At 40.8% G+C, this 22,343-nt stretch overlaps 1 pseudogene; it reads right to left on the reverse strand.

Annotated features, from left to right (window-relative positions):
- Positions 1 to 3,364: 3,364 nt before the first annotated feature.
- On the reverse strand, positions 3,365 to 22,069 carry LOC149263335 (large ribosomal subunit protein uL16 pseudogene; annotated as a pseudogene).
- Between the last annotated feature and the right edge of the window lie 274 nt (positions 22,070 to 22,343).

Raw genomic sequence — 22,343 nt, forward strand, 5'->3', positions numbered from 1 at the left:
TTGGGAGGGTGCTTGTCTTCACGAGAGTACTTGGCCCCTTAATTTGAGGTTTGGGTGAAGCTTAAGAGTAATCGTAACTGTACATTTGTCAAACTCTCTCTGTTATTCATTGTGATATTGGGTTTCATCTCCAATGATCGGTGCTTATCAGACAAGGTTATTTCCCTCTGCTTGTTAAATGATTTCCTTAGTGTATTTTTTATTTTTATTTTTTAAGTGCCAGATTGTTATCACCGACACTTTAACAAATATCACTGTAAAATCTATTGATAAAATTTATTGGTCACTGTGGCTACATCCGACCATCTTCATCAATCTAGATGATTTTTAGGTCTTCCCCCAATCATTTTGGAGGATCTGCTGAGCCCCAGTGAACCAGATTCCCCGTCTTCGGGCAATCAGTCTCTGAGATCTAACATAGAATCAGTTCGGACATCCCACAATTCAAGCTTACTGAAAGATTTCTTCACTGAATGTTTCATTCCTCCATACAATCCTCCGATCACGAATCCGTTGGGACCACTTTTGATTCCCATTGCATTTGTATCTCCTATGTCTTTTGTTGGACCCGCACCACTCATCCCATCAACAACTAAAGGGTCATGGGCTTTTTTGGACACTTTTGGTCCACCACCACCTCCCTAGTTGACAGTCAGTACCGCACCTCTGATGGCAAACCCTGTTATCCCGCTTGTCCCAAGTTCAAACCCTATCATGACACCCAACATGAGTGGAACCCAGTACATATTGGGTTCCACCCCTTTTGTGTCAGCCCCTAGACCTTCAACAAGTGCTACATATAACGCTCCTTATAACTCTCAATATAGCATGTTAGCAAAGGTCCCGTCAACCCCCCTATGGTTGTCATCCATTGTTTAGTTCTAACCCCGAGGTTTAGATGCTTGGGGGCACAATTCCTAATATGCATATAACGGCTGGGAACATAACAGTTCCCCCTCCATTTACAGGACTACAGGGATAGTCATTGATTGAAATGAGCCCTCCTTATGTCAGTCAATGACCTATAATTAATTACGTGGTGAGCGGGAACCCTCAACAAGGTCCCAATAAATCAATATGGGCACCCTACTCTCAACCTCAAATGAGTCAAGGGGACATTCCTTATCTTGGGGGCACTTCCAACCCCCAGTCTAACAACCCCTATGGAAATCCATAGTACACGACTGTACCCAAAGGAAACTACTATTCCACGCAACTTGTCTATAATATTGGAACAACACAATGGGAGGACAACAAGGATCCTCAAGTCATATGTCATCGCCGTGTTTCGATTCAGGGGCATCAAACACCTTGCCTTTCTTGGAAACACTTATTATCTCTGAATTTCACAAACTCACAAACGAACCCATCTATCACAACTTACTTTGGTCGCCAATCTCGCATAAAATCTCGACAGACATCCCAAAGTTCGAAGGGAAACAAGGGGAGGATACGAGTACACACATCACCACCTATCATTTGTGGTGTGTTTCTAACTCCATGGTGGATGATAGTATCTAGCTACTGATCTTTCCCTGCACCCTTACTGGCAATGTAGCCAAGTGGTACATCGAGCTACCATGTGTGTCAGTCAATATCTTTGGTGCTTTAGCGATGGAATTCTTAAAGCACTTCCAGCTACCCATCCACTATGAAATTGGGACGGAACTCCTCACTTCATTATGTCAGGACACCACCACCCATATCTCTGATCATATCCATGAATAGAGACATAGGCAGAGGCTAGTCCAAGCTCCCCTCCTAGACCATTTATTAGTGGATTGGTTCTGCAAGTCTCTACTCCCCAAAATCGCTAAAGATGTCGCCTTAGGTGGTGCAGTCACAGAAGACCAATCCATTCGTCATGCCCAACACCTAGATTTGATATATTCACAGTCTGACACTTTATATGACGTCATTCCTAATGCCCCTCGTAACTCCAATGCTCCCGCTACTCAGAAACCCAGAGTGCACGCCGATGGGATTATCGGCGCTACCTTCAGGGCTGTTGTAAAACAACTCAACAGTCACATTTCCTAGTTGTCCGTTGACCCCTCTACCAAATCGACTGCTCTTCCTACCACCGCGATAAAATTTGTGCAATATACACAAAAACCTAGTGGTAAGAACAAGAAGAATAAGAAAAAGACCGCTCAAAACTGAAGAGTAGTCAACAAGGCAGTACAACCCAAAGTAGAAGGCCATTGCGCCTTCTAACGATGGAAAGGACAAACTCACCCAATTCCCTTGCAAAATCTGTGTTGAATACCACATGACATATCATTGTCCACATCTTCAAGAATGCATAGAGTTCTATTAGAGCCTAAATCTGCCTTAGGCTTAAGGAAGGCAAAATTCAGGATAACCACAAACCACGCTCAGTCTGGTAGCTAGCCCTACCAGAACAAGAGAGGGCTCTCTTTGGGTCACGCTCAGTAAAAAATAAACAATATGGTCTGAGATGACTCAAAATGAATACTGATTTTAGGCTAGTAAATAAATATGAAAGAGGTAATTTAATGAATGACTGAATTTTCTGGGCTGTATGGGACAAAGGACAACATGAGCTGGGAAATTGAATCAAAGACGCAGAGTATTTCATGAGGCAAGATAGGCAGGAGGTTTAGCAATCAAATTGAAGTAATATGGAGTGGAAAGACTGTTGAGAGGTTGAAAAGGGCATAACCAATGAATCCTTTTCAAACAGAAGAAGACACACAGAGGATGAATGCTTTTCCCAGGCAGAGCAATAAACTGGATTCTACCTTTCTTACTTAAAAACATTCAACTGGAAATGATTATGAATGAACTGTAAAACATAACAAGATACGCATGAAACAAAAAGAAGGACATATGCTAAAATCATACCACATGAATCTCATGAATCAGAGCTGCATCATTTTATTAATTTCCTAGCCAAACTGTACAGTGAAGCGCTGAGTTTTCTTTCGCACCTTTCCCAGAAACTCTAACCCTTTACAAATGACTTACAATACAATACATAAACTCAGCTGGGAAAATAGATCGATGAAAATAGCGAGCTGTTTCAACTAAAATCATGAAAATAGAAAAAGAGTCATTTATCTATTCTAAAGACAAAACAACGTTACATTATTCCACTTGAAAATTTCTGATGACCAATGAAAAGGCAAAAATTGTAGCACGAATCTCATTGAATCATGACTAAGGACAAAAATAGGCAATCCATTCCTATCTCTCTGCTGTGGTAGATATTCTTCATTCTAAATTTGGATTTCGGTCTTTGACTGTTCACCTACCTTTTTGCCATTTGAATAAAAACTATCTTTTAATAAAAATGGTTTTGAACTAAGATTTCGCCTTTAATAAAGGGAAAAATGTATTGTCAATGAATGATCCCAGCTGCAATTTTGCTAAACTCAACAATATCTCCTTCAATACCAGCGAACACATATGGATCATGATCTGGCTTGACATATGCCTGCCCAGGACGTCGGTTGGACAATCGACTGTGGCAACCAAGCAAGTTGGCATGCACACCCTCGGGAATTATTATGTTTTCAGACTTCCACTTCAAGTAGTCAGCTCCGATATACTTGGTGAACCCCCTAAACGATGCATATAACAACCAATTATTTTCTGCTGACCATAATTATCTGTCTGACAGGGAATTTTAACTTTGGCATGACGTGGAGCTTCTTGGACATGATTTGAGTGGTTATCCCTCCATAGTAAAGGAGCACTTGGCCTATGGCCCCGTGTGCACAAGTCCCCTGCAGTTTTCCGAATGCTCCTCTCATACCAGTTTGAAGCCTCTCGGCTTCGGTGCACAAAAGCATCTTGTTAATACGGGGAACATGGATTGGCCACAGATGAACATGCAGATGGAATGCGTCCTTTCTAGGAAACTTGGCCATGTACTTGTTACAAGCAATACGGGCCGCTTCCAGCACCTTGCTCGTTACATTATCTTTCTCCAAACTCACCAGGCGAATGCAAAAAGAAAACTCGTCGGCTACTCCTTTCTTGGCACCAACATCATATATACGAATTTTGAGATTTGGAACACCCGACCGTATCGAGATTTTGGGTAGGGCTTGTTCTTAATATGATGATAACATCTTGCTGAAACATCCTTTATAATTTACAACAGCAAGCCGAACGCCCGTAATGGAGATGAATCCTTCATGAATAAAAACAATGATACAACACACCTGTAGTTAGGGAGCATAGGAAATTGAGTTAGTTTGAAATTTTGATGAAGCGGTGGTGAAAAACTAGTTTGTCAGCCCTGTGTGTTGCACGCACACCTAGTGTGCCATGCAGGCTGTATGCGTTGTGCTCATTGGAAAATACACAGTGGCAGGAGGCCCTGTGTGCCGCGACCTCCCAATGCATCGCGCCTTCTCCCAATGTGCCGCGCGCACTCCAAACATACAGTCTCAGCTTTAAACTCACAGTTTCGGCTTCTTCACAATTCACCTTGGCTTCTTTACCCTGGAACATATTTTGGTTGGAACTGATGAAGTCGAAGAATCATTATCCATAGTCAAGTCCTCTCTGCATGGGAGGGAGATCTGCTGAGCTTCACTTGATTCTCTTTTCTTTGCAAACGAGGGGGAAAGGCAGGCACGATCTTTCCATAGCCTTTGAGGCATTATGACCATCAGCAAGCCACAACCCATCATTTTCAAGCCTGATATGACTGACGCATTTGTTGGTGGTAACCTCCAAAAGCTGTCTTGTGAGAGCATGCCATTCATTTATCAATTGAGCTATAAAGCTGAGAAGAGGGAGACAAATCATGAAAAATCCAATATTCTTATGGTCAAACGCAGCATGATCTGCAGCCAGAAGGACCAAACACAAAGCAAAAAATCCTGCTTCACATGAAACAGAGATGATCTCCAAAAACTGAATTTGCTTCTCCACATTTTCGCTTCAGTTCTCTGATGTTATTTGGCGTGCAAATTAAATGTTGGAACACAAAAATGTCTCTTATGACAGGGATTTGATTTTTGACTCGTGCACACCCACTTTCTAAACTTTGGCACTTTTGCATTTAATACAACTTTGTCTTTTGGTTTCCTCACTGATTTTTTGAGCTTGAATGATGGCTTTTCTCGGTTGATTTTTGCAGGCATGGTGGCATCAGATTTCAGCAAAAAATGACCAGAGGCTGCATTTGAACATTTTCAACCAAACAACCTTGAAAATATACATGGAAATTATTTCAAAAGATGAAAAGACGACTTTTTCTTCAAAACAGGGTTTTGAAGAAAAGTCATGATCAATCAGTATGACAATGAAATTTTCGAAATGAAAACATATTTTGAACCTCCCTCTGGCCTGCTGGCATTATTGGACATTTTTGAAGACCAAATCGACTAACCCTAGACCTAGTGACTGAAATGAATCTTGCTGACCTAGTCATCAAACAAGACTATAAATGACTTTAAAATTGATTCGACAAACAGACCTAAACCAGCAAGACAAGGCATGAGGGAATGAGTAACAAGGCCCTTCCATCAGATAATGGCATGCCCCTAGTGGAATGCAACAGAGTGAATCGAGCGAGACACCTAAAAATGAAATTCAAAAAGAGTTTTGATCTTTGACGAAGGGATATAAAGACCGACTCTAACAAGTTCAATACTAAAAAGGACACCGGAAGGACCCCTGCGGTCCTAAAAAATCCTTTCCCTACTCAGCAGCAGCAACACCTAGTTGCAAACCAACCCTGATCCCTGCAAGGGGGCAACGATAGTTCGCATCATCCTTCAGCTGGTGAAGGACCATCTATCGTTTGCATCTTTGAAATGGTAGATCTACAAACCAGAGCAAAATCTTATGGAGCTCCAGTCGCTAATGTTGAGGAAGCCTCCTTGAGTCAAAACCCACCGCCGCCTAACGATCTTCATATCGAAAGGCTGGTTGCTGATCTTGTCATTCGTCCCCCAAAAGGGGTGCTTCATCGCACAATGCATAATGCATTTGCATGTGCTGCCCAAAACTACAATATTGTAGAAGATTTGGCACAAGCACCGTTAGCTATGTCGGTGCTCGAAGTACTACAAACTTGTCCAACACAAAGGAAAGCTCTGCGTTCAGAAATTGGTGGTTTCGACCCTCAGGATTCCATGCTGGAAATTTTTAACATGGACAAATGTAAACCTCCCCTTTGACACTAGCTTGCATTTCAGGTGAAAATATCTTCAAAAGAGCGAGGCATACATAGAACTGTCATTAATGAAGGTGCTTCAACCTATGTCATGTCGGCTTCATGTTGGCTCGCTTTGGGTTCTCCAACCCTATCCCCGTCATCGAATTCCCTTAAATCTTTCAACAGACACACTTTCATCCCAAAAGGTTACCTAGCTAGCTACCCCATCACTTTTAGTGGGAAAACGGTAATGGTGGACATCATAGTTGTAGATAGAAAGCTCAATTATAATCTATTGTTGGGTCGCAGTTGGACTTACGCCATGATTGCCATTGTGTCTATTATCTTTCACATCATCCTATTTCCATTGGATGGAAAGATAGGTAGAGTGGACCAGCTGTCCTTTTGCACCCCTGATTATTCCTCATTACCCAGTGGCTCTATACCTTTAGTGGTTGGTGTACCTGACTCTTACGTTAGTATCGATACCAGTCTATTGAAGGGCTCTTCCCTAATGGGTTGTTTTCCTCTTCCACCGCCTGCGGTTCCACAAAAAGTCTCTATGGTTTCATCCGTTCCTCACAAACCAACCAATCCTTGGATCCTCCCGGCCCCTTCAGACATTGACACTTACGGAGAACAAATGTTGTTGTCACCAGCTAAATTGGCCTACCAAGCCATTCAATCTACATCTGAATCTCTAGTCACTTTGGTCATGGCCAACGGTACCACCTCCCCTCCCATAATTGCTCCTTCTTTCGATCTCCTCAATCAAGTCCTACCTTCGAACGAAGCTATTAGAGAGATCATGTGCTTAGAAGAGCAACCTTGGGAGGACTCTCATCATTGTGTTTCGATATTTGATTCGGACATGATGCCTCTTCAAATCCTATCATTTGACACACCTGAAATTGTTTCCTCACCTTATACGACTATCCAAACTTTGGACTCAGAGGGAAACATGGGAAATATTTCAAAGACATTGCTCATCGATATTTCTATCAAGACAGGCATCATAGAAAACATCCAGGTTGGAGCTGATTGCACTCCTAAGGAAATTGCAAGCTTCACCTGCCTTTTTAAGGAATTCTACGATGTATTCACTTAGTCTTATGAGGAAATGCCCGACATAGATCCATCTATTGTTGAGAATGAGATCAAGATATACGACAATGCCAAGCTTGTCTGCCAAAGGCTTCGACCAATCCACCCCCACAAAATGGCAACCATCAAGACTGAGGTGGAAATTTTGTTACATGTTGGTTTCATCTACCCCATTCCCCTAATAGAATGGGTTTCCAATTTGGTTCTTGTCGATAAGAAACAAGGTACCATCCGCATATGTGTTGACTATCGGGACTTGAACTTCACGTATCTGAAGGATAATTATCCTACACCATTCATCGACCAAATCATTGACGACTGGGCCGGTTGTGAATCATTCTCATTCATGGATGGTTTCTCAGGTTACAACTAGATTGCCACAAAACTGATAGACCAGCACAAAACCACCTTCATTTGCCCTTAGGGAACATTTTCCTATCGAAAACTCCCATTCGGTTTAAAGAATGCTGGAGAAACATTTCAAAGGGCCATGGACTACGCATTTCACGATATCAGACATATCATTCAAGCTTACTTGGATGACCTTCCAGCCCATTCCAAGAAGTGAGCATAACACCTAGATCATTTATGAGTGATTTTTCTTAGGTGTTGGTTCTATAACATACGTCTGAATCCACATAAATGTGTTTTCTTTGTCAATTTTGGATGCTTACTTGGTTTCATTGTCTCCAAGTACAGGATTAGGGTTGATCTCGATAAGGTAAAGGAAATTACTCAATTTCTTGAATCACAATCCATTTTGCAACTCCAACGTTTGCAAGGGAAAGAAAACTTCTTACTATGGTTCATCGTAAATTATGACGAGTTTCCGAAATGCTTTATGCGCCTACTTAAGAAGGGAGTGCCGCACCTATGGGATGATCAAACTCAACGATCATTTGATGCCTTGAAAAAGGTGTTTATATCAGCCCCACTCCTTAATGCTCCCAACTATGGGCGTGACTTTCTTCTATACCTGGCAACCTCGCCATCCTCTCTAGGAATGGTCTTGGTTCAAACTCACGATGACCTAAGTGAGCATGTGATATATTATCTATTGAAAGGCCTGGCTGGGCCCGAACTCAAATATTCACATATGGAAAAGTTGTCCTTGGTAGTTGTCTTTGCTGTTAACCGCTTCCAACATTACATACTGTTGCGACAGACTACTGTCATCACCTTGGAGAATCCCATGAGACACATTTTGTCCCGTGAATTCATTGGAGGAAAATATTCCAAGTGGCTATTGATCCTCCAACAATTTGATTTGGTATTCACCGTTGCCAAGGTGAAAAATTCTTAGTCTTCGCCGAACTTTTGTTGGATCTTCCCATTGTTGATCCTAACGAGATAGCCCATGATCCTCTTCCAGATGAAGCTATCTATCTTATCGACTCTACTGACCCTTGGTATGGTGACATTCTTGTCTAACTCCAATCACAATGTTTCCGCCCTAAACTATCATCAGGTGACCGTTGTCGCATCCGCCACCAAGCATGACACCATTTAGTGCTTAACGATACGTTATATCATCATGGTGCCGATATAGTTCTTCGACGTTGCCTCACTCATGAGGAGGTGGAACACATTTTAAATGACTACCATACTGGGGCATGTGGAAGTCATCTTTCTGGCATATCTAATGCTTAGAAAATTTTGTGTGCAGGCTACTACTGGCCAACCTTGTTTAAAGATTGTATCAAGGCTCTTCGGTAGTGCCACCCTTGTCAAGTGTTTACAAAGAAAATGCGTGCACCTCTGGCCCTACTACACCCAATTATCTCTGTCGGCCCCTTTTCCAAATGGGGGATAGACTTCATAACTTTCAACCCCACTTCCTCTACTGGACACAACTATATTATCGTAGTTGTGGACTATTTCACAAAATGGGCCAAATCCCTTCCTACCTTCCGGGCCAATGGAGAAACTGTGGTGCTATTCCTGTTTAATTAGTTCATTTGTCATTTTGGTGTGCCCTGTAAAATCATTACAGACCATGGGTCTCATTTTCATAATCACATGATGTCTGACTTAACATCGTTGCTCGGTTTTCACCAGGATCAATCATCCTCCTATTACCCCCAAGCTAATGGCCAAGTAGAGGCCGTTAATGGTGTCTTAAAGACCATGATCCACAAGTTAGTAGGGAATCATCAAACCCACTAGCATCGAATGTTATATCCTGCGTTGTGGGCATACCGAACTTCAGTAAAAGCTGCTACAGGCTTTACACCTTTTCAACTAGCTTGTGGCTTGGTAGTAGTTTTACCAATCGAGTGTCAGATTCCTTCCTTACAAATAATTGTTGAAATCTTGCTCAACACCAATGCTGAAGAAGAGTGCCTGCTATACCTAAATCAACTGGATGAAACCTGTTGAGATGTCGAATTTGCACTTGAAGACCATAAGCACCGGGTCAAATCCTAGTATAATAGAAAGGTCAAGCCTCGTTCTTACTGAGAGGGAGATCCTGTTTTACTCTACGAAAAAGAAACACGAACTCTTGGGGGTAGGAACAATTCAACCTTATGGCTTAGTCCATATGTCATCACGAAAGCCCTCTCAAAAGGGGCATATGAACTTCAAGACTGGGAAGGAGTCCCAGTCACTGAGCCCAAAATGGACTCTATATGAAAAAGTATTATGCCTATCACTGCACTAGGCATGTGCTTTGTAATTTTATGTATTTATAATTTTTTCTTCTTTTTGATGTGACTGGATTTTTTGGTATTTGTTGAAGTATTTGTCTCATACATCTTTCTCGTTATGCAGATGTCTTCATTAACCTTAGCATACGTAGGATGCGCAGATGGTGCCAGTCGTCACACACGGCACATTGCATCATCTTCTTGGGTCATTTACACACCTGAGTTGGAACTATTTTGTTCTGGGGGAGTCTTTCTTGGTACTACCACCAACAATATTGTTGAGTACATGTCCGTAATTTCACTTCTCACTGAAGTTTCATCAAGGGACATCTCCAGTCTGGTGGTTAGGTTAGACTCTCAACTTGTTGTTATGAAATTGACAAATCACTATCACGTTCGTAATCCAATCTTGTTGCGTCATTATTTAAGGGTACGACTCTTGGAACGTCAATTTGAGTTTATCACATATGAACACATTCCTCGAGAATTTAATACAGTTGCTGATTCATTGGAAAATATGTGTTAGATTGGCATCTATCTCATTCATTATAAGATACATGTATGAAAGTAAATATTTACACAGTTAAAAATTTACAAAAACACTTAAAAACATTTACATCATAAAATACCAAAATATCTGTAGAAATATATATATCAAATCCAGACTTTTACATCAGAAAATTTCCCAAAACTTGGGTGTTTTAAGTACAAAATGGCTACTAAGCCTAGCTATAAAAAACCGTTGGCTATACCATGCATCTACTAATAGAGCCTACTACTCATGAAAAGACAATACTGCTCTAGCTATCCTCCGAAGAGGAACCAAAAACTACTCAGTCACAAAAACTATGTGTCATTGCATATGAGCGAGGATCTCCCTCATAGGAAGGGGGGCACACCCATGCTCAAGCCCTCTAGGTTCTTCAGAACCTCATGAAGACTCTCAGCATCACCCCCGCCTTTGGGTATTTGGCCTCCTCACCTCACTTGGTGAGTCTTACCTACAGGTCGCACCGGTGCCACATCTGTGTCAAGAAAAAAGCTTCATGTCAGTACTTGTTCACCCATAAAATCAACTAAAACATAACATAAACATTCAAAAGCTTAAAAATACTTTAAGTACTATCAAATAAACCTTCTTACCCTGATGCCCCCAGTTTGTACCAGGTGGCAAAATCAAGTCAGAATCACTTGTGAAGTCCATGCCTTCATAGGAATAGTCATATATCATCACAATCTGATTACTGAGCCATTAGAAGAAATCCTCTTCTAAAAAATGCCGGATTGGTCATCGTCATGTGCGAGGATCTAGCGATGCCCATCATCTCCACCTAGGATCCCTCGGATCGAGGGGACCTAGCTCATCCGCGAGCACATAACTGGCACCCTCTTAAGTATGAAGGAGATAATGAGAGTTTCATACTGAAAACTTTGTTGGGTCTGGGTCTTACATGCGGTCAACTCTACCTTCAACTAACGAAGCACCCCCTCACACCACTTGAATACTTGTGGCTGGACACAGTCAACTGCATGCAACAATTGGGCCTTTGCCACAACATGGGGACTTTTAGACCCTGCCAAGCGCACAATCATCCATAAAATGGCCCTCATAGATTTGGATCTAATCCTCTCTATAGGTACTTTTTTGCTGATGAGTCTACTCTTAGGGATACAGTATGCTTGGACCAGCTCTAAGTTGGATCGGGGATCAGGCCTACAACCGGTCATGTTTTTCTATGCTCCTCTACATGAAAAACCTATCAGGAAATATATATCATCTCAGTCAATAGCCAGCTCATAGTCCCCAAACCAGAACACATGTTCGTTTTCATCCCAACGCTGAATAATCCAGCTCAAAAGGTCCTCCTAACCTTTCATCAAGTCCAACTATACATACTTCATCAAACCACATTAGCGCAATGCAAGTATGCAAGCTAGATCATTTCGCATAAGCAATTCTTGTTGATCATGGGCTTGTTCTCTTCATGGACTAGTCATAATGGCTCAAACACATGCACACATGAACCTAAAAATCAGGGAAAATGGGGCAAAAAACCTCAAGAAATCATTGTTTAGGGTTTTGGGGTGCATCCTCATGCACTAATGGACCCCCTAGTGACAAAATGGGAGGATTAACACCCTCCCCCAGGTCGTAAAGGGTGCTTAACGCTCCCTACAGGCCTAGAAGGGGGCATTAGAAACAATAAATGAACTATGGCTCCCTAAATCTCTAAAACTCCACCCCAAAAGCAACTAAAAAAGGTTGAATAATGCAAGATCATGGTTTTTGCATCTACCTGGGACTAACAGCATGTTGAATGGTCACCGGGATCACCTGCAATCGTCCGTGGAAAATCTGCTCCTCTTTAGCTCCAAAACACTCTCCAAGCTCTCAAAGGATGCAAATGGTGAAAGTGTAGGCTCAAGAACTCCCTTATAGTCACTTTGGAGACATGAATTAGCTTAATTAAAGTCATTGAAGTAGAAGTAGTCCATTTTATATGATATTTATCATGCGTCATGACCCCATATTGGCAGAAATTGCTCATGTTTTGATGAAAGAACTTTCAGGGTTGAACGACATAAATGACCATGTTTGATTGTCAATGAGAGATTTCTTTTATGGGATGTTCTCTTGCTCTAAAATTGAAAAATCCCTGATTTTTTCATTTTTCAGGCTCGTTAACACTTACGACGATGGTCCGAGCAACTCTTTTTCTCTCTTTTTCTAGCTCACTAAACTGAAAAAGATCGACTAAGCATTCTTTTTTGGGACTTTTTTCTCGCTCATAAAATTGAAAAAACCCCGAGTTCCTTCTTCAGGCTTGTTAAAAACTTATCAAGAATCTCTAAGCATTCTTTCTAGGAACTTTTCTTGCTCGTTAAATTGAAAAAACCCTGATTTTTTGTCATTGGACATGTTAAAAAACCTATGACGACAATATGAGCGCTTTCTTTTTTGGGACTATTTATTGCTCTTAAATCAAAAAATCCCCGAGTTTTTCCCTTCTATGGGCTCATTAAATCTATGAATAAGGAATGAGCAGTTATTTACCTCTTTTTCCTTGCTCATTAAACTGAAAAATATACCTTGAGTTTTCTTCATTTGACTTGTTAAAATTCGATGAAGTATCTTGAGTTTTTCGTCGCATGACTCATTAAAATTCACGACGAATATCAAGTTTACTCCATCTCCTCATACTCATAACAAAATGAGGCAAACATATATTGAGAATATGTTTCTGTTTATCCGAACTCAATAGATTAACTTATGTAAAATGAACCTTTTCGGGTATACTATTAAACCTTTGTCGCACCTGGTTAACAACTATGACAAAGGGACCACCCTGGAGTCATTCTTTATGATCTTTTTAGACTCTCAAAATATGAAAAGACCACCGAGTTGTCCCGTCTGGACTTGTTAAATTAAACAGATGAGGAATGGAGTCACTCTTTACGATCTTTTCAGACTCTTGAAACATGAAAATACCAATAAGTTTGCCTGTCTGGACTCGTTAAACTAATCAGATAGGGCATAGAGTTGCTCTTTTACGATCCTTTTCAGACTCTTAAAACATGAAAAGACCAATGAGTTTACCATCTGGACCCACTAAACTAATCATATGGGGAAAGTGGACAATACAATTACTTTGTGTTTAATATTTTGAAATGAGTTTTTTGGTAGCAGTCGCTCCCTTGAACATGGCACTCCCTCAGATAAACCTTCCTTGTGACGGCCTCTCAATATGAACCTTACCATCCTATGAGTTTAGCCTATATACCCCGATGTTCTTGCATCTCTATATCCTAACACTCTTTGGTGTTCATGAGTTTAATGCTGCATGGTTAAAACCATTATCATGCCTTCTATTGTTCAAGGGAAAACCTCTATCCTCTCTTTCCTCCATCAAACCACCAAGCATATCCTATCATCATGCCCTTTGTCTCTTTGACCCAATGCTCAGAAGATTCCTCAAAAAACAATCATTCTTGTCCTATTTCGTGTCAACTGATGTAGGACACCTTATTGCCTACCTTTCGATAGGTCTCTACCTATCGACTTCAACACTCTATCTAGGAAGAAGACCCATAAACACTTCAGTACCTTGGTACTTGTAGACATCAGTGGTAGGTCACCTTGTGTTTAGTCAGGGGTTTTCATTATTGGCTACTGGTTAAACAATTCTACGAGTGTTCGATGACGAAAACATTATTCACACTCACTAGATTTTACTATGCATCTTGGAGACCATCACCATTATTGATGGACATCCTCACATCTTTTAACGGTCTCCATTATTGACTGGTAATCAGACGATTTCATGCATGTTCAACCTCAACACCTATATTCACATGTATCGATCTATGTTGTTACGATGAAGTGGAAACCAAGACCTTGGGTAGAGTCTTACATCATTCAACCTTGTTTCCTCTCCCAAGTTGTGTTTATTGTTTTTTGGAGACAGCTCATCAGAATGATCCTATTATGACATAGGTTCTGTAGTGTGCTTATCGATGGCCAGCATCATCATATATCTTTATTGCGAAAATCACTCTGACATAACTACTGAGCATGGGAATGCCTGACTTAGGACATTATTTTAGTTGTTTTATATATATGTGTGTGTGTGTGTTGTATCAAGTTTCTCATACCGCCCGAAACTCCGATCCTCTCTCTCTTTTTTCCAAAGAAAAGGACAGTTAAATGTAAAGTATTTTGGCCATCGTCACAACCTCTGATCTCACACTTTAGGGGGCATCTGTTATACAGGAAAAAGACCTCCTCACCAGCGTAGAGGAGAAAGACATGATGACTGCAGGACTGACCAAGTTCACAAGCCCAGTTGCCAAGCTAACATTGTCTAGCCACTGGAAACCTGCTTTATAAATCTTCCTGGGAAGGCTAAGGGTGGATTAATGCCTAGGGTAACTCTGTTTTCTACCTCAGGAAGAGCGTTAGTGAACCTTAATGAGTTTCTATGGGTCAAGGGAACAAGTTGACTGAGAAATATCCCAATATTCTCTCCTATGTTAGCTCACAAAAGTAGGGAAACATTAGAACTTCACCTGTTTGTATGAATTACTAATTCCTAATGGAGTATACAAACGAGAAAGAGCACAAAGACATGGAAACATCACTACTTTTTCCTAATGGAACTCATGAAGTACTTGGCAACCCTATCCTCACATGATATATACGAAATACTAGGGCCATTGTGAAAGAGGTCGAACCATTTGAAAGGATTTACTATTTGACTGTTGAGCATAGTCTCATACTAAGGCATCAGAAGAGGTTAACAAGGGAGGGAGAGAGAGAGAGGAGCTGGAGGGGTGAGGGAAGGATGATACAACCGATGGTTGTAATCACTCTTTTCTACATCAATATAGAACTGCAATTGTGTTGTCCACTCCGTGATGTTGGTAGTATAACTTGTTTATATGTTCATGCAATGTCATTATTATGAGTGGCTTAGATATATGAAACTAGATATATTTACATGTTTATGCATTGTTTATTAAGGTTTTATGCTGTGATATTATGCTTGTCTTTTCTATGTGTAGGTTTTGATCTGGAGCTAGCTCAGGGGTCTTCCACCTAGCTACATTGCGCTCTCCAGCAACACCACACTAAGACTTGAGGTAATAATTCCTTCTTTCTTTGATATTTAGTTGTTAAGCATAGATATGCATGCATCTTTGAGATAACTACATCTAATCTTACAGTCTATCAAGGATCCTAAGAAGATCCTTGAGGGTTTCTACATCACCAAAAACTCGTGCTTTAATACCTATAGCATCTAGATTCATGTAGAGTGATCCCTAAATTTTAGGGGCCTAGGTTGAATTCTTATTGAGTTGTAATTATTTAATTCAGTTTAACTGAGTTAAATTCAGTGAAACTAGTTCTAACTATTGGAGGAACTAGTGAGAGGTCAAGTGAATTAAATTGGATTTAACTCACATGCAGTGATCAATAAGATAAATGATAATTCACTAATAAATAGCTCATGAATGTTAGTTCTGAGAAAGACCGAGTTGATATTAGAGTTCAGGGATAATGTACTATCAATTGTAAACTCATCTAAATTAAACTGATGGTGCATGCAATCATAGGAAGGCCTATGAATGGATTATGTAGTTATGAGTGAGGGATTAACAAATTAAATATGGGCTAATTCCCAAGGGAACAATGCAAGGAAGTAGGAGCTTGGCAGAGAGTATATTTGGCTAAGTATTGGCTTGAGCTAGTTTTTGAAGCAATGAGATAGATTGTACTTGTGCACAGATTGTTTGGGTTGAACAAGCATTTTATTTTCTTCTTAGATCTTTTGGTTAATCAAATATACAAATAGTAGAGGTTTTTAGCTAAGGCTTTGCCCATAAAATTATTGTGTTATGTGTGATTGGAATTCTTCCTTTTTTGCTTCATTATTTCATCGATCAATTTTTGTTTCCGATGACGAGTAAAGTAGATTCAAGTCAATTTTTTTAGCATATCACAATCTGTAGTTTGAATCTACAAGTAATTTCTACATGGTATCAGAGCTGAAATCACTATAGAAGAGGAGAATACAAGTTTTTTGTGCAGGTGAAATCAAATTTGTAGTTTCATACTTCAGAGCCAACAGGATGTCGTTCTACGGATTGTGACTTGAGTATGCCCTTGAGGGTAGCTCGAATTACATAGCTTGGAAGGATAGGATGGAGGCAGTGTTGGAAGAAAACAAGATGAAGGAATTCATAGATCATGATATACCAATGCATCCAACATATGATGCTAAAGATCTGGAAGAATGGAAAAAGTGTGTGGAGAGAAGGAATATCCTAGGAGTTTGAGATCATATTGTCTCAAATCTCCACAATAAGGAAAATCCATTTACAATGTGGAAGGAATTGACAAACTTGTTTCAAAATAGCAGTAACCATAGGAAGCTAGCACTAAAGGAAAAACTCAGGAATGTCAAGATGGAGAAGGGCGACTCAATTCCAAATTACTTGACCAAGTTCACCCAATGTGAGGATGAGCATAGAAGTGTCGGGGTTACTATTGCATAAGATGATCTAGTGAGTCTAGCACTTCTAGGACTTCCCAAGAGCTGGCACAACTACCAAGACTTAGTTAATGGGAGGGAGAAGCTACCAGAGTGGGAGAGATTGTGGTCCAACTTGGTATAGGAAGAGATTCAGTGAAACACCAGAGACTGATCCTAATACAAGCATGATGATGAGGATGAATGTGCCTTATATGGAAAGGTGAAGAAAGTGAAGAGGAAGTCATCCCATTACAAATTAGATTCCACTCAGGGTGGCAAGAAGAAGGAAATGTTAAAAAATTAAATTTTTTCACTGTCATGAGCTAGGACACTATGCTACAAAGTGTCCGCACAAGAAGGCCGGTAAGAATCCCTTAGGAGGAGAGACAGATGAAACTCTTGCTTCACATTTCGAACTGGATTTCATCCTCATCACTTGCATTGTGTCATCGGTGATGGGTAGTGTGCGATACCTAGATAGTTGAGCATCATTCCAAATGAGCGACAACAATGAGCTCTTCAGTAACTTGGAGGATAAGGACCTCTAGATGCACATCGATATGGGGGAATATGGGAGTTATAGCACGATCGACATCAGTACTGTTACCTTTCAGAGGGAACTTGGTTCTCCCCTCATATTGAGAGATGTCATGTATGTTCTGGGTTTGAAGAAGAACTTGGTTTCTATTGCCATGTTGGAGGATCGTGGCTATGATGTGATATTTAGTAAGGGAAAGGCTTTCCTTCATCACATAGCCACATGACATGTGAAGCAGATTGGAGTTAGAGTGAAGAACCTCTACAAATTGGAGGTAGAAGAATGTGCTGCTTTGAGCACTAAAGTGGAGAAGGTGTAAAGCCAAGACATCGATGAGTTGTGGAATAGAATATTTGGTCACTTGCTTCATAGAGCTTTGAAGATCATGCAACAAATTTATACAGGAATTCCTAAGGGTACACTAGAGCAAAGAGACAAATGGAAAGAGTGTACATTGGGGAAGTACATCAAAGCTTATTTTCATGACAAAGATAGTTGAGTGCAAGTGATCCTTGATCGAGTTCACTCAGATGTGTGAGGACCGTTCTCAATAGCATCCATGACCAAGCACATGTATTATGTAATATTTGTTGATGATTTTTCTCGTAAGTGCTAGATTTTATTCATGTAGAAGAAAGATAACACGTTCGCTATTTTTTGTGAATTTAAAGCACTTGTCGAGAAAGATACTGGTAGGAAAGTTAAAGCTCTCAGAAGTGATAACAGTGGAGAATATGTGTCGAATGAATTCAAGAACTTATGTGCAAACGAAGTCATTCGACAGGAGTTGATAGCACCTCATAACCCACAACAGAATGGGGTGGCTGAAAGGAAGAATAGATGTATTGTGGGAGCAGCACAGGCGATGTTACATTATCAAGGCCTATCGTTGCACTTGTGGGTTGAAGCATGCAACTTAGATGTTTATTTGTAGAACAAAATCCCTCATCGAATTCTCAGGATGAGTACACCAGAAGAAATTTTTTCAAGTAATAAACGAGATGTGGCACACTTTAGGATATTTGGCTCATCAGTTTACTGTCATGTTACCAAGGATGCATGGAAAAAGCTAGAGCCAACAATTGAGTTGGGCATATTTGTGGGGTACACTGATACACCTCACAACTATCGGGTGTACCTGCCATCCAACATGATGACAGTGGTTCGTAGATATGTGAAGTTCGATGAAGAGAAGGCCATGAGATGTTCCCTTGAGAGAGAGCTTTAGTTACATGCAGTTGAGGAGCTTTTAGCTCCAAAGGAGGAACCTCAGGATGATGTGGAGTAGCCACATGCAGAGGAGCAGAGAGTGGAAACACCCACTCATGCAAAGACTTCCAGAGATGGGAAAAAGTGCACTAGAGAGGCTAAAAAATTATTTCATGATGCTAGAGAGAATGTGGGAGCACCCACATCAGAATGCAGGTAGAGGAGGTCACTAGAGCGGTACACTAGCTACATGGCTCTGATGAGAAAGAGTGTAGATATTGAGCCATCCTCATTCGAGAAAGTAGTGAAACAACTAGTGTGGGTTGATGCCATGGTTGAGGAGTATGACTCCATTATCAGAAACAATGTTTGGGAGGTGGTCCTAAGACCAACAGATAAGTCATTGGGAAGTTCCAGATGGATTTACAAGGTAAAGCAAGTAGCAGATGGGATTTTGGAGAAACACAAGGCCATATTTGTGGCCAGAGTATTCTCTCAAGTGGAGGGAATTGATTACAATGAGACCTTTGCTCCAGTAGAAAGGTACACATCAATCAGATCTATTCTAGCACATTCAATGCATATGGGATGGAAGATACATCATATTGATGTAACAACAACATTCCTCAATGGCATAATTGAGGAAGAGGTGTATATTGAGCAGTCATAAGGATTTGAGACCTTCAACATAGATTCACATGGGTGTAGACTCAAGTGAGCATTACATGGAATGAAACAAGCACCTTGTGCATCATACACTAGGATTGACAGCTATTTCACTGGGTTGGTCTTCACCAAAAGTGAAGTAGATGTGAACCTTTACCATATTATGGTTGAAGGAATTTTTTATTATTATAGTATTATATGTCGATGATTTGATTCTGACAGGTGATGAGAAGCTAATTAAATCTTGCAAAGAGGATCTTGCAAGAGATTTCAAGATGAAGGACCTAGGGCTCATGCGTTACTTTCTTGGTATGGAGGTATGGCAAGGAGACGAGGAATTGTTTGTCTCTCAGGGCAAGTACGCCAATGAGATACTGAAGAAGTTCCACATGGAGAGAATCAAACCCATGGAGACTCCTATATCAAGTAACATGACGAAGGAGGATGCTACTTTAGGTGAAGTAGTGAAGGCTACTATTTATAGACATCTTGTGGGTTCACTTATGTATTTGGTGAACACATGACCGAACATGTGTTTTGCAGTTAAGCAGCTTATTCAAGCCATGGTTAAGCCATCCAAACTGTATTGGAAGGCACCTAAAAATGTGTTGAGATACCTTAGAGGCACCACTCAGTTTGGTCTTTGGTACAAACAGAAAAAGGGAGTGATGCTTCAAGGCTTCACAAATGCAGATTGGGAAGGGATTCCATCCAAAAGAAAGAGAACATTAGGGGGAATCTTTGGTATTGGGTCAACAATAGTTTCTTGGTACAACAAGAAGCATAGTACATGGATGCTAGTCAAGAAACTTGTGAGGTTATCTGGGTGAGGAGGATCCTTGTTGGGTTGTTTGGTTAGTAGATGGAGCCAACAGTGATTTAGTGTGAAAATACGAGTTGTATCAAACTCTCTAGGAATCTAGTTTTTCACAATTATTCCAAGCATATTGACATCCGGTATCACCATCTACCAAATTATGTGTAGAGGAGAATCATGTTGTTGGAATACATTCCTACAGAGGAGAAGGATGAAAATATTTTTACAAAGGCATTGTCAAGATGAAAATTTGAGTTTCACAGAGGGTGGATCAGTGTTACCAGATAATCCCTTTCTTGTTGAGAGGGAGTGTTAAAAATAGCAACAAGAAAATCCTAATTTAAATTTCCCTTGAATTAAATTGTAATTCTATTCTTGTATCAACTTGTAATAGTTAACTAAGCTAAGTTGACTTAGTTGGCTCTCTAAATTCAAGTTGGAAGTCTATCTAGAGTCATGTAGAGTGATCCGTAAATTGTAGGGGCCCAAGTTGATTTCTTATTGAGTTGTAATTATTTAATTCATTTAACTAAGTTAAATTCAGCTAAACTAGTTCTAATTTTTGGAGGAACTAGTGAGAGGTCAAGTGAATTAAATTGGATTTAATTCACATGCAGTGGTCAATCCTGATAATTCACTCATAAATAACTCATGCATGTAAGTGTTGGCTTATATGGGCTTGAACCAAGTTCAAAAGAGCTATTTAGACAAACAAATCCCGCATTTACCAGCCCTTTCGGCAACAGCCCGTGGAGCGCAAACTGAGGTCTCACTCGAGGTAGCAGGAGAGGGTGCTGGAACCAGGTTTCTGCACCCTTAGGATGTCTAGATGTGGTCTAGAGGTTTCACGCACTATCCCGCAGCTCACACTGCTCTGCTTTGCATAGATCTAGACCTAGAATAATCCTTTTTACTTATTAATGCGCTGTTTATAGATTCAATCTACTTTTTATGGTCTTTAAGAAAACATTTTTCAGAGTTAACTAGTTCACGCACTTAGAATAAACAAAGATTCAAATATATTCATGACATAAGCACATGCACGTAGATCAAATAGTTATATTAACCATACAAAAGCCAGATCCGCGATAATTCAGTTTTAACATAGAATTTCAGAATCAACTTATCTTTATTCAATTTCTTCACCAATACATCCACATCCGCCCAGCACACTCAGCTGTAGGGTTCCACACACACAGTTGCGGACTCTTCCGAGCCTCTACGCACACAGCTGCAAAGCCTCTATCTACTACCCAATCCTTTGACTCAGACTTACAGACGCTTCAGGACTTTTCTCCTCAAAAACCCATTACATTTCAGATCCAAGATCATACCAAAAACTAGCTACCTCTACCCATAGAGCCTCGCTCTATTTATACCTTTCCATGGACTGCGATCCATGGGCGGGCTGACTCAACTTATATTTCTTTACATTATTTTTGGGCAGACTACCCTTTGACTCAACTTATTACAAATCGCACTCCGCGCATCCCACGGAGTCTTTACCCTATCTTTACCCAAAATTTCGGGCTTTGTGCCCCATGACCACTATGCCAGGCTTCTGCTACCCAACAATCCCCTAATACAATTATAGTGACTCATCCTGAGTCACTCGTCTAGTGCGGGAACCTTCATGCGGAGGTCAGTCAGCAACTTCTGCATATCACCTATCCCTGCAACAAATGCAATTGCGAGCCTCTGTACCTTCTCCAAGTGAGCTGCTGATGCATCCCTATCACCTACAGTGGCTTGCTTGGTATCACACACTACATGCATATGAGCTAACTTGCCTTCAATAGTTGTAGAGATGCTAAATGCTTCATCGAGCCAGGGATAGATCCATTCTTTAGGTACTGCCCCCTGTTGCCGCACCGCGTAAACTTGGGCCTTGAGAGCCTGGGCCTCCTTCATTTTGGCAAACTGCTACGTGATAGCGACCATCTGTGCAACCCGGCGAGTGGTGTCATAGGCCTGTTGTAACTCACGTGCCTCAGTTTCCACTTATTGTATGGTTGGGTCCTCCTGGAGGGATGTGAGTATACCGAGAGACTAACCTAGTAGTCCTGAGCATTTACGAACAACACTCCTTATTGTTTCCAATTCGGCTAGAATTTCATTGTGGTGTCGTTCCCATTCAGCCGGAGGTGTGGGTGACTGTGCCTTGAGGCAGAGCTCTGAAATTTGT

Source organism: Pinus tabuliformis, chromosome 6, assembly GCF_031772625.1.
Source record: "Pinus tabuliformis cultivar Carrire ecotype Pingquan chromosome 6, CPIR1, whole genome shotgun sequence".
In the NCBI taxonomy this organism is placed as follows: domain Eukaryota; kingdom Viridiplantae; phylum Streptophyta; class Pinopsida; order Pinales; family Pinaceae; genus Pinus; species Pinus tabuliformis.